This window comes from Pteropus medius, unplaced genomic scaffold (assembly GCF_902729225.1).
Source record: "Pteropus medius unplaced genomic scaffold, Ma_sr-lr_union100, whole genome shotgun sequence".
NCBI classification, from domain to species: Eukaryota; Metazoa; Chordata; class Mammalia; order Chiroptera; family Pteropodidae; genus Pteropus; species Pteropus medius.
Window position 1 is genome coordinate 34,638,592 of NW_024349800.1, and position 18,357 is coordinate 34,656,948.

An 18,357-nucleotide genomic window follows, 5' to 3' on the forward strand; every position below is an offset into this window, starting at 1 on the left:
TGGCTCTGACAATATCTTCCTAGTCTCCCTGCATCTATGCCTGAACCTCTCAATTTGTTCTCTAATATATAACTATAGTAATCTTACAAAATGTAACTCTAACAATGTCCCTTTCTTGCTCAATCCATCAAAAGGACCGTTAGGTCAAAGTCCAAAGTTCTTAACATTGTATATGAGACACTGCATGACTTAGCCCCTACCTAACCTCTCTAGCCACATCTTTTGCCACTTTCTCCCTTGTTCTACCCACTTTAGATTTCTGAATAGACAGACCATGCTTTCTCCTCCCTCAGGGCCTTTATAAATGCTACTCCCTTTGCCTGAAACACTCTTCACTTCATCCAGCCCTGGCTAACTATTTATCATTCACATCTCAGCTTGAAAATGTTAAGGGAAACCATCTCTAATATTCCATACTAGAGAATATCCCAAATTATATACTTCCATATCCTGAACTTTTGGATAACATTTATCACACATCTTTCCTAACTGACTGAAAGCTCCATAAGGGCAGAGTTGGCTGTCTGTTTTGTTTACTGCTTAAATATTTGTTGTCTCACAGATCTTGGTTCTAGCTCAGCTACCATATAACTCTGACATCCATAAAAAGAGGGTTTTACTTTCATTCTACAATAATCTAAATGCTATTAAAAACTTTAATTTAAATATTAATAGCTTTCCTGCAAATACATATGTGGTAAGACCTACATTTCCTATCCATAAGTATATATCCTACATGTGAGTATGTGTGCATAAATTATGTGAGAATTATAATATAAATGTGAGAACTAGTACTTTCTTATATTAAAAAATTAATTTAATGTATATTGATACCATGTATCATTTTAAGTGCTTCATTAGTATTAACTCCTTTAATCTTCATAACAACCCTACCAGGTAGTTTCTATTATTAGTGTCCATTTTCTATGAAGAAACAGATACAGAGAGATTAAATGGTATGCTCAATACCACGAACCTTGAAGTGGCACAACTGGGATACAAGTTCAGTGAGTATGGCTCCAGAGCTCACATTCTTCACCACTAACACTACGTGACATCCTGCCTAACTTGTTTCATAAGTACAAAACAAAGACTGAAAAAAAGCACACACTACCATCAATAAATGTGATTCGATATCTACATCCTCAAGTTAATGCTCCTCTACTTAAAGTTAGTCCAAACTAGACTAAGCCAGTTCAAATACTTCCTGTGCATTTCTCTATTTATATGCTTGCTCCTGCTATTCTAATATCTGGATTATCTACCTTCCCTACCACCATTCAGCCCAAACCCTAATATTTAAGGCTTAATTTAATGACAACTCCTCAATGTTATCCCCAAACTTCTTTTAGAGATTTTTTTCTCTATTATATTCCAATTGCATTTATATGTCCTCCTTTTACTGTAGTGTTATGTCTCAGTCGCGCAAAAGAAACAGTAGATATGAAATTACTTTATAAACGCTAAAGTTCTATACCTTATAAAGTACTTAATTCAGACTAAATAAAAAAAACCAGAGAATAGAAAACAATGAATATGGCACCTCTAAGCAGAGTACTTCAAGCAAATACGACCTGGCTCTAACTTGCCCAGAGTAGAACAGAGTCAATCAGAAAGCCATCTACCATTTTTTTACATGCTAAAAAAAAAAAAAAATAGGACTCTGCGATGTTAGAAGAGTTACCTGACCAGGCCTCCTCCTAGAAGTTCAAGAAAACTAGTTTCATATAAAGAAAGGAGTAAAAGTATTGATGTTGAGTATCGTACAAAGTTATAATAAGTTATAATATGGAAAATAGTCAAACTCATAGAAACAGGAAAATGGGGAAATGGGGGGGCTGTTCAATGGGTATAAAGTTTCCATTATGCAAAATGAATCAGTTCTAGAGATCTGCTGTACAACAGTGCCTGTAGTTAATGATATTGTATTGTACAGTAAAAAATTTGTTTAAGATGGTAGATCTCATACTAAATATTCAAACCACGATTTAAAAAATTAAAAGAAATCAATAAAAGAAAAAAATAGGGAATAACATCCCACAGATAATGAAAGCATGCTAGAAAGAGATGCTCACAGGAGAGATAAAAAGAAACTTAAAAGAATTATATAAGACATGCAAGAAAAATATGTATCCCATTTAGAAAAGCTCAGAAATAAAGTGACAGAGCTCAAGAAAGAATTTGAAATAAAGTGAAAAAAAAATCACATCAGAAATGAAGACTTAAGTTAAAGGAATATAAGACAAACATAAGAAAAAGCCTTAAGAGAAGCAGACAATGAAAAGAAAAAAAAAATAACGGTCAAAAAGAAATAAAGTGATCTTCAAAAAAAAGTCAAGACTGGTTATTTTTTGAAGGAAGGAAATTATGTTTGGGAAGCGAGATATGGAAGGGCTCCTCAGATGGCTGGCAAAATTCTATTCCTTAACCTGGAAGATGGCTATATGGGTATTGGCTTTACAAAAATTCACTAACCTACACATTTGTTTACGTGGTTTTCTATATCTATAGTTGATTTTACAATAAAAAAGGATAAAAAAGGAATTTAGGAAAATAAAAAACTACAGGTAATATTAATTTAAAACTACTTCTAGGTATCAGTAGAAAACAATAACAAAAAGCTTTTGGAATAATCTTCAAGCCAACTTAATAAAATTACATGGCAAATCAAGACATCAATTTTCCCATGATGTTTTGTCCTGATGTTTGGCAAACAGAAAAGTTAATTAAAGTCTATTATCTTATTATATAGTAGCTACCTGTTCTGTTTCTCATATGTAACACATGCTTTAAAAGTACTCGACATTTTCTTATTTTTAGAATTGCAACCAATACTTAAAATGTATAAAAAAGTTTTTAAAAAGAAATGCATAAAAAATGTATAAAATACATTTTTAAGAGGTACTCTAAAACTGAAAAGAAAACTCATCTTTGTGACAAACATGGCAGTCTTAAAAATAAATGAAATTAAATTCAATAATCATCTGACTAGCACATATTATATATGAGGTATTTACAATTTAGTTGAAGGGATAAGTAATACATATATATGGTAGTACTTTGAGAAGTTTTATGGTTCAGAAGCAGAAAAGGACATCTTACCTGCACTACTGCATTAAAATTCCAACCAGATCCTTCTCATATTCTTCTAATCTATCCTCTTCAATACTGATAGAATCTTTTCAAAGATCAAAATCCCCTTTTAAAAACACTTCACCAAGTACAATACGTAACAGGCAATTCAAATGCCTTACATGGACCAGGTAGGGAACAAATGATTAGAGCTTACTGGTATAAGACAACAGAGAATGATGGAGACTGCCAAAAAGAAGTCACTTACTTATAAGCATTAGCCAATTCCAACTATGTAGGAATATGAAACCAATTCTGCCACAATGTTCAATCTTTTTTTTTTTTTTTTTTTTTTTAGGCGAGGCACCCCTTGGTTGACTTCACAGATTGCAAAGACCCTGTTAGCTTACAATCCCTTATTTTTTATTTTTTATGCCTATAGCACCTGGTCTTCCTAGGTGGTCTCCCATCCAAGTACTAACCAGGCCCGACCCTGCTTAACTTCCAAGATCAGATGGGATCGGGCTTGCTCAGGGTAGCATGGCCGTAGACTCAATTTTTTAAGAGCTGACAGAACTCTAGATATTTTGTGTGAAATATATCAATATTTAAATGTTGGGAAATAATGCAAAACTTGAAAAAATATTACAAGCCATACAAAACATAATTGTAGTTAATATTTGCCAACTGAGGCTTACAGAAATGGGTTTGATATTAATATTCCAATAACTGGCCCCTAAGTGTCCTCAAAACTGAATAATGGTTGTCTTCCTAATTCAAAGGAAAAGAGAACAAACACCTTTCTCTAATATAATGTTTTCTTAAAACTTTAGTACCTGCTATCGTTAGTCTGCTAGCAATAGCCAGCAGATGACAAAACACACCAAAAAAAAGCAGAAAAGGAACTTTTTACAGTCACCTCATAACTGCTCAACCATTTTTTGACTATGATTGACTTTACCAACAGTTGTGCATATAATCACCATTTTATACTGCATATATGTTATATGGCAAAATTTTCTGTTCCTAAAATTGTTTCTAGATTGTAGAATAGAATCAAATATGTAAATATATTTGCTCTTTAACAAAAGAATACCAAGAGACTCCAGAAAAACCATGGGTCTAATAAAACCTAAAATCTTTGGTATAGTGGTCTACAAATTCTGTAAAAAATCTGCCTCCATTTGCCACTATTTCACACCACCCCAGCTTCCTGAATATACTATACTCTTTCACTCTTTCATGACTTTAGATGTATTTAAAGCCAACTACTCCATGTGTGAGAACTGCTCAAAGCCATTTCTCCGGGAGCCTTCCTTAAATTATTCACTTTTTCCATTACACATCCTATTAAAACTCTATCATATAACTTACTTGCTATTTATGATTATTCATAATTACTTGCTTATATTACAATCTCTGCCACTAGACCAGTAGTTTTCAAACTATTAATGCTATTCCCCAATAAGAAATACATTTACAGAGATCTACTATACATATACACAAATAACTGGAAAAACAATGAATAACACATTTACCCTCATCACATACAACACATGGAAATTTTCTATTCAATTTTTTAAAAGAAATGCTAGTCACAATTTACATCGATTCTACTGTCTCCTTAAGAAATACTGAACTAGAATATAAACCCTTGTAGGCAGAAACCAGTACATCCATTTTAATGCTCTAGCACAGACTATTTAGTAAGCAAATGTTTAAATGAATGAGTAAATATAGCAGCATACTGTTCTAAAAAAGTGAAAAGAGTAAGGCTTTGAAATAAAGCAGATGCATCAGCCACCAACTTACTTATACATCTTTGACAAAAGACTTTTAACTTCCTTTGTTGCAGAAATGTTGCAAAAATCAGACCAGAGAGAAACCAAGCACCACTAGGAGAGTTGGAGAACTCAGGTTTATTATGCCGGTGGTCCCAGAAGAGCTAGTGCTTTGAAGATCTGGGCCCTGAGCTCAGGGGCATGCTTGCGTATATGGGGCTCATCCGTGCAGTTACAGCTGGCCAGTTGGCCTAGGCCAATTGGTAATTTGTTCTCAAATTACAGAGCACAGGAATTGCTATGGGTTACACGCAGTTACCAAGCTCAGGAGCTGCTATGGGTTACAGGCAGTTACATTTGTTATTTAGACAGAACAAGCAAAAGGAAGGATGAGTCTTTGGTTAATTTCCAGGTTACCCTGTCCTTTGGCCTATGCGCAAGCATATCTACAGAAGCAGAACAAAGAGCTCATTATAAGGTTAGCCTTTTGAGTGAAAATTCCTCTTCATTTCCTCCTTTTGATGCTTTAAATTCTTATAGGGCATCAACTTCCCAATTTTTTTGTCCTAGGGGCTGATATAAGGGTGGTCTGGATGTCACAACCATTTGTAACTTTACAGATTCTAGGCTTGAGGAGACAAACTTGACAAGACAGTTCAGGATACAGGGACCAATCAAGAGAGCTATGAAGAGCATGAGGAGAGGACCTGCAAGTGGGAGAAACCAGGATCCCCAACTCCATATTCTGGACCAGGACTGCCGTGACTAGTTCAATTGTTGGCGGATTTTCGAGGCTCTATCTGTAAGCCTCTTGGCTGCATCTCTAACTATACCAGATTGATTAACATAAAAACAACATTCTTCTTCAAAAAATAAACATAACCCTCCTTTTTCGGTTGTTAGAAGATCAAGTCCCCTCCAGTTTTGTAAAACTACTCCTGCTAAGGAATCTAATTGGCTTTGTAAAGTGACAAGGCTTTTGGATATGTCTTCTAAGTGTCAAATAGGTCCTTAGATAAGCTTTGGTAATAAGACAGGCAGGAGGCTAGGCCAGCTGTGCCAGTGCCTACTCCTGCGGCGATGCCAAGGCCTATAAGAAGGGGAATGAATTGCTCGTTTGGTTCTTGTGTGTATTAGAGGGACAGTCATAGACTGGTTGTTGGGAGCGATGTTTATGTCAGGGGCCAAGTAAACCAAGGTACAGGTTCCTGTCCAGTTAGCTAGGAGACAGAGATATGAATTGGTTCCACAAAGAAAGAACGTACCTGGGGTTCCAAGGCAAAAACTCATCTCAATGGTAAAAAGGTGATCATTTGGCCTTATGCTGTTTTCAGATTCCCAGGTCAAAAGTGTCCCTGCTAGAACTGCCCCTGTGAGGGTTTGGAGGGGTCCACAGGAATTATCTTGAGATGCTCCAGAGGGTCCATTCAGTGAGGTTTTCATATGCTGGTAAGAGTAGGTATTCTTCTTGGGAGGGTTCAGAGCAGGATTCCCAAGGAAAAATGTTTAAACTATCATTTGGCTTCCCTTGACAGTAATCTGAATTTTTGTTTAGTAACCTTGTAGTCTTTATGTTGGGTTTCCATGAGAATCGTACAGGTTTCTTAAATGGAGCAGCCTGTGTTACTTGGAAACCAGACCAGTCCTTTGAAGATTGTATTTCTATAGTATAATTGCAATGAGAATCTTCAAGGGAGCCTAAATTTTGGCTCTGGCTCAGGTCTTGACTTCTCTTGATACAAAGGGGTGCCTGAAACTTAGGATTTGTATGTGTTGATATTGGTCCCCAAATTGGAGGCTCAGGAGAGGCTGCCTGAGTTAAGTTGGTTCTATAGGGCATTCAGAAGCTAACTGCCTGTCCTGTCAGTAGACCTTTAGTCATGTCAGTGATTTGGAAATCAAATAAATTTTCTATATTCAGTTCAAACAGGTGGCCTCCCCAATACTTGTTGCCCAATACCAGATGGGGATGGGGACAGCTGAGTAGCAGGCAGAAGATGGAGATAGGCAGAACCAACAATCTTTAGCCAACTCACTGGTGGAAGAGTTTAAGAGATGATAAGCTAAATTAAGAGTCTTATATAAGTACTTGGTATCCATAATTCCCTTGTAGGGTGAGTTAAGATACACCATTACCTGAGTATAAAATCCTACTAGAATTAACAAAGAAAGGATCTTCCTCATGATTATAACCAATGGCAGTTAGACAAAGCCTCTAGAAACGTATTGAAGAGGGGTTTAGCCTGAACATACAAGAATTGAGAGGATCCCAACGTAGGCTAAATAGGTCAGGGCTAAAGTGACTCTTTGACTCAGGATCCAATTGGAGGGTGCTACTGAGGCCAACCCTGAAGCAAGCAGCAGGACAAGTGTACTAAAGAGGGTTAGGGCTAAAGGATGATAACAATACATCTGGACAGTTCGGACGGTTGGTTCTCAAGCTACTGCTATGTGTAGACTGGCCTGCTTCCATAGGTGGCTAGAGCAGGGCCGAAGGTCACAGGTGGATCTCTGTTGCCCCTGGAACGGGACTCGGATCGGCTGACCAGGAAGAGACTCTGCAGTTCATGTCTCCCATTCTTCCGGAGGTGTCGCTCTCTTTACTCCAGTTTGGTGGTGATACCTGCAACCTTAACAGCAATGGGAGTTGCTACTATAATAGTGTGAGGGCCTGTCCAGATTGGCTGGAGTAGCTCCTTCTTCCAATCCTTAACTCATACTTCATCTCCTGGAATAGACTGAAGGTCTTGCGGTGCACTGTGCTCGGAGTAGAGCCAAAGGCAGCAAGTCAATCCAAGGTAACTGGGTTTCCTGACTAAGCTTAGCTAGAGTAGTCTTGAGGATCTGGTTCATGAGCTCAACTTTCCCTGAACTTTGTGGCCTATAGGCCATGTGGAGCTTCCATTTGATTTCCAGAACTTTGGACAGAATCTGGATTATCTCAGACACAAAGGCAGGTCCATTGTCAGATCCTATAGAGGGGCCGTCCATATCTTGGAACAATTTCTCTCAACAAAGCTCTAGCTACTTCTCATGCCTATTCAGTGCATGTAGGGAAAGCTTCAGCCCATCTGGAGTAGGTGCAAACTAACACAAGCAAGTACTGGTGGCCCAGGCAGGGGTAAAGTTCACTTCTAGGTCTTTGAAGGGCATAGTCTCAATTGTTTGCAACCCTGGATTGGATTTTGGCCTTTGGTCGGCATTGTTTCGTACGCAAGTTACACATCTAGCTCTGATCTGGGTGCACAAGGTTGAGAGCTTGGGTATGAAACACCAGCGGCCTAACAGGCTTTCTAAAGTACTCTTCCCTAGGTGAGTCAACTCATGGTGTTGTGTTACCAGCTGAGCTGCCACCGCAGTGTGAAAAAAGAGTCATTGATCTGGAAGCTCCCACAAGCCCTCCTTTCACTTGGTTCCCCCTTCACTTAAGGCCTACTGTTCCTCTTCCTTGGTGTATGTCGGGGATAGAGGCAATTCTGGAGCTAGGAAAACCTTAGAGATGGGCCCAGGACCCATTGTGGCACTTGGTTGGCTGACAGCCTCCCTAGCTGCTTGGTCTGCCGGTCAGTTCCTCTCTGGTGGCCTTGCAGTGAATGACTGCCACCTGAGAAGGCTTCCAGACCACCTCTAACAGTTGAAAGATTTATTCTTTGTTCTTGATTTCTTTTCCTCCCACTGTCGGTAGTCCTCTCTTTTTATAAATGGCTCCATGTACAAGCAAAGTAGCAAAGGTGTACCTTGAGTCGGTATAGATGTTGGCCCGTTTCCCTTCAGCCTGCCGTAGCACCTGAATGAGTGCCCTCAGCTCTGATCACTGCATCTGTGGTTATTATTGCGTAGCCGGCTTTGCACTGTCCTTCATGGATGAAGCTGCTCCCATCAGTTCTAGATTCTGAAGAGGAACATCTGTCAGTCTGCTTGAGTAGACTTCATCCATGACCTCTTCGCAATCATGGTCGGAAATCCCTCCTCAGTGGGCAGAAAAGTAGCAGGGTTCAACGTCCGCACAGTCTCGAGGTGGACACATGGATTTTCACAAAGCAGTCCCTGAAAATGAGTTATCTTGGCACTGGTCAGCCACTTAAGTCCCTGGTTATTCATTAATGCAGTAACAGCATGGAGAACCTTTACATTTTAGATTCTGTCCCAGCATGAGCTTGTCAACTTCTCTGACCAGGACTACCACGGCAGCTAAGGCCCAGAGGCACAGTGGCCAACCCACGGCCACCAGATCTAACCATTTGGACAGATATGCAATTGGGTGCTGCCATGGCCCGTGTGAGGACCCCCAGTGCAGTATGATTCTTCACATATATGAAGAAGTTAAAGTCCCGTGTCACGTCCGGTAGTCCTAATGCTGGAGTATTGGTCAAGTCTCTTTATTTCTCTGAAAACTTTTTCTTGTTTGGAGCCCCATTCCAGGGGGTCTTTACTGGACCCAGCTGTGGCCATGTACAGTGGCTTGGCAATTTCAGAGATACCTGGTATCCAGATCCGGCCGAATCTGGCGTCATTCTTTGGTGTTGAAGAAAGTTAGGAGGAGTTGGCGATAGTCATCCCAGGTAGGCTGATGAGTCTGGAAAGTGGACTCGAGCAAATCAATCATTGCCTGGGGTTTCTCCGAATAGGATGGGGTGTGCTGTTTCCAGTTGAGGAGGTCAGTTGTGCTGAAAGGCTGATAGTAGAGGGCAGGGTTGCTTGGCTGAAATGTGCTGTTTTCTCTAACCTCAAAAGGGCCTCGCGTCTCTCAGAGAGGCTTCTGGAGGGTCGCAGGCTGTTGGGCTGGCTGCACGGCTGAGCGAAGTTGCCATGGACTTGGGCTTGGCAGCTGCTCTGGCTGTTGGGGCGGCGAAGGCACCAATGGAGGAGGGCTGTCCAGTAATTGGGGGTAGAGTGGCTGTGCAGGGACTGGAGAGCTGTTGGGATGTATGGCGGTGAGAAGAAAGGTTCTTCCTCAGGGTCCCACTGGTAGGTGACTTTTGCTGGCTCTTCCTTGTCCTTTCCCTGAGTCAGTAGGACCACAAGTACCTAACTCTGTCCCTGCCTATTTGTACTGGCCCAAGGGGCACTACAGAAGCGATCTGCAACCATGAGTCTATGTATGGAAACTGGTCTGGATTTCCAGGGGTCCCTGTCACTACCTGGTACACAGCTTTAACAGTAGGGAGGTCCAGGGTCCCTTCTGAAGGCCATCCTACCCCTGAAGATGGGCCACTCAAGCTCACAAAGAGTTTTCCTGGGGTCAGCTTAACCCCATAATCCCCTGGAAAACCTTTCTTAAATTTTTTCAATATACATTTAAGACAGTTGGCTTAGAGGAACCTCCACCCATATTGCCTCAGGGAGCTTCCTAATAGAGGGGGAAAATAGACCTTAAGATTTCAAGAAAATAATTCGATAAGGGCCACTATGTCAAAAGGGCTGTTTGGAGATAGATAATTCTTAAGCCAAATCAGTAATTAATTGCCCGCCCTGCCTCCATGTATATCACCCTGTGTCAGTGACACAAAGAAAAACAGAAGTGAGTGCCTCCTCTAAAAAGGAGACCACTCAAGTGGCTTGTCTTGCCGTGTCTTGAAGGGTCTTTGGTGACGTCTGGCCTTAGCATACTCAGCTTTGTGACTTACAATCAGATATTAGTCCAATGCAGCCCTGGACCGTATTCCATGCACCAAAGAATCGCAGACGAGCCCACTCAGACTCCATAGCCTTTAGGGTGCCTTATGGGTGCCCTGCCGTGAAGCCACAAATTCATACCTGACCAAGTTAAACCAGCTAGGCCACTCATTCACTCCCACATTCACCCACCATAGGTTAAAACACTGCCTCACCCCTTTTTGGAAGGCCCTGACCTTTGTCTTCTCCCGCTAGAAAGACCCTGATGTCTTTCCCTGCTGGGAATACCCGTACCTGTGTCTTCTAACTGAAGACTTTAAGAGGTGATCAAGCTCCTTTTCCATCCGGAACAGAACCTGACTGGAGTGCTGAGCCCCTGGGCTTTACCTTATCCTGTGGCCGTTCCTGGTGAGTTGGTCTGTCCCTCCTTTGAGTCCAGTCGGGGCTTGGCCATCTGGAGAGTCAGAGCGCCAGTCCAAAAGAGAACCCAGAATACCGTTAGGTGGTGCACCTCCTCATTCGTCTTAGAGCCCCTCTGGCCCGGCCCGGCCAAGCCACCGGTCCAACGGCTCAAAGGGCCAGTATGGTTTGAATCTCACTGGGGCCTCCAGAAATGTTGCAAAAATCGGACCGGCAAGAAACCAAGCACCATTCGGAGAGTTGGAGAACTCAGGTTTATTACACCAACGGTCCCAAAACAGCTAGCGCTCTGAAGATCTGGGCCCTGAGCTGAGGGGAAACCTTGCTTTTATGCTTGCTTGTCCACACAGTTACAGTTGGCTAGTTGGCAAGGGCCGATTGGTTAATTTGTCCTTAGGTAGTTATAGAGCCAGGGAGCTGCTAGGGGTTACACGTAGTTATATTTGTTATTTAGACAGAACAAGCAAAAGGGAGGATGAGTCTTTGGTTAATTTCAAGGTCACCCTGCCCTGTGGCCTATGCAGCAAGCATATCTACAGAAGCAGAACAAAGAGCTCATTATAAGGTTAGCCTTTTGAGTGAAAATTCCTCCTCACCTTGAGACCCAAGGAATAACACCACTTACTTAACTCACTATAACAATAAAGTAGTAGCATTCCTGCCACAGAATGGGGTTCTAGAAACATCAGTTTCCTCGTCTTAGCCTGTATTCTTCCTTACTCCTTCTGGGGGACAGATCAAGATGTAAGCAACTCATCCTGGCAAAATCCATTTTCAAAGACTTTAGGTTACAGTACAAAAAATATGAATTGACAGACTTGGGTTCAAATACCCAACAATGCATTTACATAACATCTCATTATGTTTCTTTAGCTATAAGAATAAAACACTTCCTGTAGGGTCGTTATGGGGAATGAATTATATGCTCATATGTTTAGCATAATATCATGTCAGAACATAGTAGGCATCAATAAAAGTAGCAATTGTTGCTATGATTATCAATAAATACTGTTCAGTTAGCATAGAGGAGGTAGCATTTAAATTGAACTTTTAAGGATGGAGGAGCTGGACAAAGGTACGGGGCAAACAAAAAGGACAGTAAAATCTTAATTTATAAGAAATCTCTTCCCTTTTTTTCTGTGTATCCTCTTCTAAGATAAAGAAACCACAAGGATTTGTTTATCAATTTCCTCAATTCTCTACCTCCAAAGTTATAAACATAACTCAAAATTATATTAACTTTCAAAGTTCTAATTTAAATATTAAATTATACTCATTGGGCTGTGTGATATAGTATGAACGCTGCAAATGTATACATTTTTGAAAGAATGAGTTCATTTGAAAGAGTTCAAAGAGTATATTGCAGTTAATCCAGTTAACTAGAAAAAAACTGAAGTCCTCACTCAACAAGTCTAGTTAATCAGATTTTATTTTCCAATAAAATCAGTATTGTTTTATTAATATTTCCAATAACATTTCCAATGTTAGAATGACATTACTTTTCTACTGTTTTATTAATTATCTGATTTCCCTCCAAAATTCTTTTTAGCACTTTCAAAACTTTGATTAATGTTCTTTATTTTCCTCATTTTCTTATACATAAATAATCACACCCTCTCATAAAGAGAGCTCAGAGTCTCTCTTCTTTTTCGATGTATTTTCCCCAACAAACCTTGTAAACGCCTTCTCAGAAAAAAAAAATCTTCTAAGTGGCAAAAGCACCAAATATCTATGAAAATACAATCAAGAAGCTAAGAATTTTCTTATGCAATATGCAACCTTTATAAGATATGAAAATAATTAATGGTAATTAAAGTGTCCTGGTAATTTAACACTAATACATTTGCTTAGAGAAAATAAAAATTTTCCATTATGTTGGTAGCAAAAGGGTGGTTATTTTTATGGTACATATACTTAACCTTTATAAAAATAGCATATCTTTGAGTGACTATTTACGAGCTTTATTTAGAGTTTTAGGCCATACAGTAATACTATAATTGTCAATGAAGTCAAGACCTATATAGGTGATAGGACAAATTCTACTTTATGTTTATATCAGGCAGACTCCAGAAGAGTAGAAATGAAATCTCTTGCTCACCACTATATTCTTAGCACTTAAATACAGTAGATGCTCATAAATAGCTGTGCAAGTTTAAATGTTTATTTATGAAAAAGAAAATTAGGTTGAGGGAAATAAAAAATACATGAATACAAATTAGGTTAAGGCCTAGAGCATGGGCTGTGCTTAGTGACTTGCTTTCAAAGAGTGGAATACAGAAGAGGTAGGGGGTTGGGTGTGAAACCTGGCAAAGACCTCAAACAGGTATTCAAGGTTAACATAATCAATTTTACCATAGTGTTAGTATGTATCCTTGATGTAATGTGATGAGAATGACACTTCATTTGTTGTCATTCATGATCTCTGAAACCCATGACCCCAGTCTAATCATGAAAAAAACATCAGACAAATCTCAGTTGAGGGACAGTCTATAAAATTTCTGACTAGTACTCCCCAAAATTTCTGACTAGTACTCCCCAAAACTAGTACTCCCCCAAAAGAAGAAAAGTCTAAGAAACTAGAATTCTGGGACAGACTTCTAAGGACACTAAGGAAAAATTAGTGAAATCTGAATCAAGCACGTGGTGTAGTTAATAGTAATGCAGCAATTGTTTCCTTCGTTGTGACAAATATAACACAGTAATATAAAAAGTTAACAATAGGAAAAACTGGATGAAGTATACTCTGTGCATTATTTTGCAATTTTTCTTTAAATGTAAACTTTCGAAAATAAAGAGTTCGTTTAAATGAAAAAGGTTAGGGTAAGGAAAATAAGGAATATATGAATCAAAATCCCTTGGAAATGAATGATGATAAACATTCTTTTGGTCCTTTTATATTTGGTGGTAAGACAGAGATAGCATTCTCATATAATAAAAATAAACTATTAATAAAACAATAACATTAATATTGTCCGAGTCTACAATATTAATTAGGAAGTCACATTTGACCAAAGCAAATTCCCCTTGAATTTTAGCTTCTCAAAGTATCATTCTTAGTTCTCAACACTTGAATTATGAACTCTGTGACAAAAATTCATAACATTCGCTCTCAGCTCTATATTGAATGTATTATCCCACACCTCTAATCTCTAGTCACTAAAAGTCAAACTTACATTGATATCTCCCATTTACCTTACACTCAACTAACTAAACTCACCATCTTCTTCATGATGCTCCCCTTCTAAACCTCCTTCTCAAGGTTATTTTTTCTTTAATAGATCTCTCTTTCCTATTCCTCTCCATTCCTACAGTTAATAATTAGTCTTGCACACTGCTGTCAAATGAACCTTCCTCAAAGATTTATCATATCATTTCCAGGCTCAAATGCCATCTTTTGTTTTTTGTTTTTGTTTTTTAAATAATAAACCATATTTAAATTTAGAAGTGGTGTCTTCAAGGGCATCCATAATTGGCTAATCTTTTGTACCCTCTACTTGTAAAGAGAGACCTTTCTATCCATCTCTCTGCCTCATACTGTAAGTTCTGCCTTTCCTTTATTCAGAAAATAATCAAATAGCCACTAAGCATATAACATATCTGAGAAGATAAGACTCCTCTGGGTGGTCAAAGACTTTATAATCTTCTTGGGCTGATAAAAACCTAAAAAGATAACTAACAAAGAATATGGGAATTTGTCTTATTCAAGGCTGGATCCTCAGTGCCTGGTACATTTAGTAAATGAAAGCAAGGCAGAATGTTAATGCCCAAAAGGATTATATGCTATTAGAGAAGGGAAAGAATTTTCGGTTGGAGAGATGAAAGCTGGTCTAAGATTCTATTATTCTAAGGCTCTTAGGACAATCAAAATTTCAGCCAAGCCTCAAGCTTGAGTAGATCTTCACAGTTAAGAGGTTAAAATGTGTATAGGTACATTTCAACTGAAAAATGTTATATCAGTAAAGGTTAAAAGAAGTAAAATTGTTATACCATATTAAAGTAGTGAATAATAAACAGTTCTTACAGGTTAGTGGAAGATAAGATGGGAGAAGACAAGAGCCAAAATTTGAAGTCTTGAGAAGAAATTTGGTATCCATGCCTAATATAAAGGCATCATTAGAGTGATATAATCTTCAGAAAAATTAATCTAATGGGAGTTAACATGAAGGTTAGATTTCAGAAAGCAAAGAGCCTTATTTCTTCAAGAAGCCTCCCCATCTACTCAAACCCTCTAGTTTTCTTAACTCTTACAGCACCTGCCTGCATCATATAATTTTTCCTTATTCTATTTCCTCACACTGTAAACTCTTATTTTCATGTGTGCTAGTCTCTTCAAGAATAGGGATCAAATCTTAGACCTCTTTTTCATTCTTAAGAAATCAGTAAAGCATTGGGCCATCCAAACTTAATTTTTGGAGGACTTGTTTGCATTTATGCAAAACCCAGTTACTTCTATGACAACAATCTAAAAGTGACAGACACAGAACGAGTAGCTAAGCAATAAGTACCATAAAAATAAGATTAAATCTTGTTTGGATGGCACTTTTTAAAGTTTCATTTGGATCCCATAACTAATACTGTAGTTACCTTCCAGCATACGTTTTCAGTGCTTTCTGCTTTATGTATTTCGTGACCTCATTTACTCTTCTTTCTCTCAATGGTCAGCACGCATACTCATTTTTCAATTGCATTCATTGCCTTTCCTGCACTGAAGCCTCGCCAATATTTTTATCTATTAACTTCACTGATTAAGAACCAGTGTTATGGAGTAATTAATAAATGGTGCTCCTATAACTTTTCTACACAATTCTTTTACACATACTAAATGTTTCCTGTGGTTTAGCACTCTTCAAATAAAACTGATTCAAATAAGAAAACCATGTTACAGAAATAATTCAAATCCACCAAAGCATTCACAAAATGAAATATGTATTAGTAACCAGGGACTGTACTTAAATTCTAAATTTTTCCAAACTTTCCAAAAGTTTGTATTTTTTTTTATCTTCAACCCTTTGACGTTTTACATTTATATATTCTAAAAATTAAATTTCATGGCTTTAAAATAGTCTGTTCACGTTAACATTCATATTAACTGTTAACATTTTTCCAAAAAAAAGAAAAAGCTTAAGAAAGTGAACACGCAAAAATCAAATAAGTATTTATTTCACCGCTAAAGAACTATATTTCACTTGTAATATAGTTATCTTTTCAGATAATTTTTATGTAAAAAGAAATTTTTTTTTATAAAACTACAAAAAAGAAATCCTCCAGAATATGATTATTTCTGATTACGTTAGAACCTCTCATTAATGGTTTTGAAAGTCAAAAGATTTCTCCTCCAGATTTGGGAAACTCCATAATGTACTATTTTATTCCCCGCCATTCCTTAATGGTACTTAATACTGCTGAGATCTTAAAGATGAATCATCAAAAAACGGCAATATATACGTTACAAAGGCTGTAAGGAAACAGGTAAGTCTTAAGATTTGGACACGCACAGGTCAGCTTTTTCCACTTCCGTCTCAGAAAACACCCAAATAAATGTGGGTGCAAAGCTACGGGAAGGTTACAAAGCCCCTGACTACTACCAGGGAAGCCTCAGCCCTAGTGGTGCTAGGGCAGTCTCTTATAAAACTCAGCCGGCCACGTGGCTGTCACAATCAAAAGGAAGACAGGAGAAACAGCGTAAACTAACCTTAAATAAATAACTGCCCTCCTCCCTCCGCAACTTGGAGTTGGAGTAGAAAAAAGTATGTCATTTCTTTGCACGCTAAGGCTAAGACTTTTTTCCTGTAAGGAGAAAGCGAAGTACAGGGCTGATTTAAAGAGACTTCAAACAGAAATCAGGTCAACGAAGACCCCGAGAGTGTGCCCCCAAATGAATTAGATACCCCAACTTCCGTGAGCTGCGGTGAGAACAGAGGCATTCTGCAAAAGGGTAAAAGGGGTGGAGAGTACTAAGACGGCGCATTAAGCACATGGGCCGCTTTATCCTGACTCCCACAGTCCTTCCAAGTTCCATACTCGCTGCTGCTTTGGTGGAGCGAACTCAGAAGGCTGAAAAGACTTGTACACGCCCTTAAACCTCTCACCTTTCCAGGAGGGCAGAGGTAACCACGGCCCTAAGAGAGCAGGCGAACGGGAAGTGTCCATATTGCATAACTGAAACCCTAACTTCCACCTCGCCAAGAAAGCCACCCTCGGAGGCCCGCAGGGCGCTCGCTGGAGGAGGGGCCAGAGGGTGCCGGGGTCGGCCACCCCCACATCCGGAACCCTAACCTGCCCACCCCAACACCTCGCCGCCGAAGTTAGGTCCCGGCGGCGCTCAGCGCCTCCCTAGACGCCACTTGGCCGGGCCCAGCCAGTCCGCCTGCGGCCGGACGAGGACTCCACGCCCCACACGTCTCTAGCTCCACTTCAAGTCGGGGGAGGGGGCGTTGCAAAGACTATCGAGGGGCTTGAGGCACATCCCTGAACAGCAGATAAGCCCTGAGTCGAGCCCTAAGCATCTTCAAGCCCACCTCCGAGCTTTCCTGGAGAGACGGCACCCCCTCGTCGAGGTTTTCGCCGCGCGACACCCGCTCCTGGGGTGTCATTACCTTTCAAGAAAAACTCCGAACTCCACGGGGCCGCACTCCCTTCAGTTCGACACCTCCAGGGAACCAACACACAACCCAAGCCGCGCACTAAGGAGAACCCCGCGTTACGGGACAAAAATGTCCGGACAAAAATGTCCGGGCGCGTCACGGGACAGCCGCCTCCGGGCCCCACGCCCGGCGCCCGCCGCACGCGCTGCCCTCCACGCCCGGGAGCGTCGCCGCCGGCAGGGACGGGAAGCGCCGACGGCGGGCAGCGCTGGCTGGGGAGGGCGTGGATCCGCTCCGGACTCACCGTCAGCTGGGCCGCCGCAGCAGGGAGGCGAGGACGGCTAGGGGAAGACACAATATGGCAGAGACTGCAGCTGCTCCCGGCAGCTTCCAGCAGCCGCCTCCGGGAAGAAGCGGCAACAAGCAGGCAGCGGCAGCTGCGGTGGCGGCCGCGGCAGCACCACATCCCCCTCCTTCTCGCTTCCTCCCTCACCCTCCACCCTCCCCCCGCTGCCATGGCAACGCGGCGCCAAGGAGATTAGCCCCGCCCCTCCCTTTCGTCTCCGCCTCCCGCGACCTCTCGGGAGGGGTGCTCGGCCCGCCCCTTCCCGTCTCCATCCACCTCCTACCAACGGGCCGGGCCCGGGACCCGGAGGCTACCTAGAACGACGGGTTGGGAAGAAAGGGGGGCGGATGCGGTGTCCGGAAGGGCGGGGCTCGCACGGAAGGTAGGGCGGTGACTTGGTGAGCCAGTGCGGGTTTCGGGTTGAGTAGGGGACGAGGAAGGCGGGAAAATGGAAAGGCCTCGCCTGTCTTGGGAAGGACCTATAGGAGTGCGGCGGGGCGCGGCGCGGCTGCTGACTGGCGGAGAAGGTGCAGGGGCG

At 40.9% G+C, this 18,357-nt stretch overlaps 1 protein-coding gene and 1 non-coding gene across 9 annotated transcripts in view; both read right to left on the reverse strand.

Annotated features, from left to right (window-relative positions):
* The window catches only part of FOXN2 (forkhead box N2), a 55,341-nt gene extending 37,434 nt beyond the window's left edge, over positions 1 to 17,907 (reverse strand). For 2 of the 8 annotated variants that reach the window (XM_039887215.1, XM_039887207.1), the window contains exon 1: positions 17,778 to 17,899. The gene's annotated coding sequence lies outside the window, so the exon portion shown is untranslated. Of the gene's footprint in view, positions 1 to 10,763; positions 10,783 to 10,856; positions 10,924 to 16,581; positions 16,677 to 17,485; positions 17,597 to 17,777 lie in introns of those variants that run through there. The other 6 variants (XM_039887210.1, XM_039887211.1, XM_039887212.1 and 3 more) reach the window with 6 other exon arrangements.
* LOC120622557 (5S ribosomal RNA) lies at positions 3,506 to 3,624 on the reverse strand. The gene has a single exon (XR_005658493.1). It is a non-coding gene; the product is annotated as a 5S ribosomal RNA (ribosomal RNA).
* Positions 17,908 to 18,357: the final 450 nt, after the last annotated feature.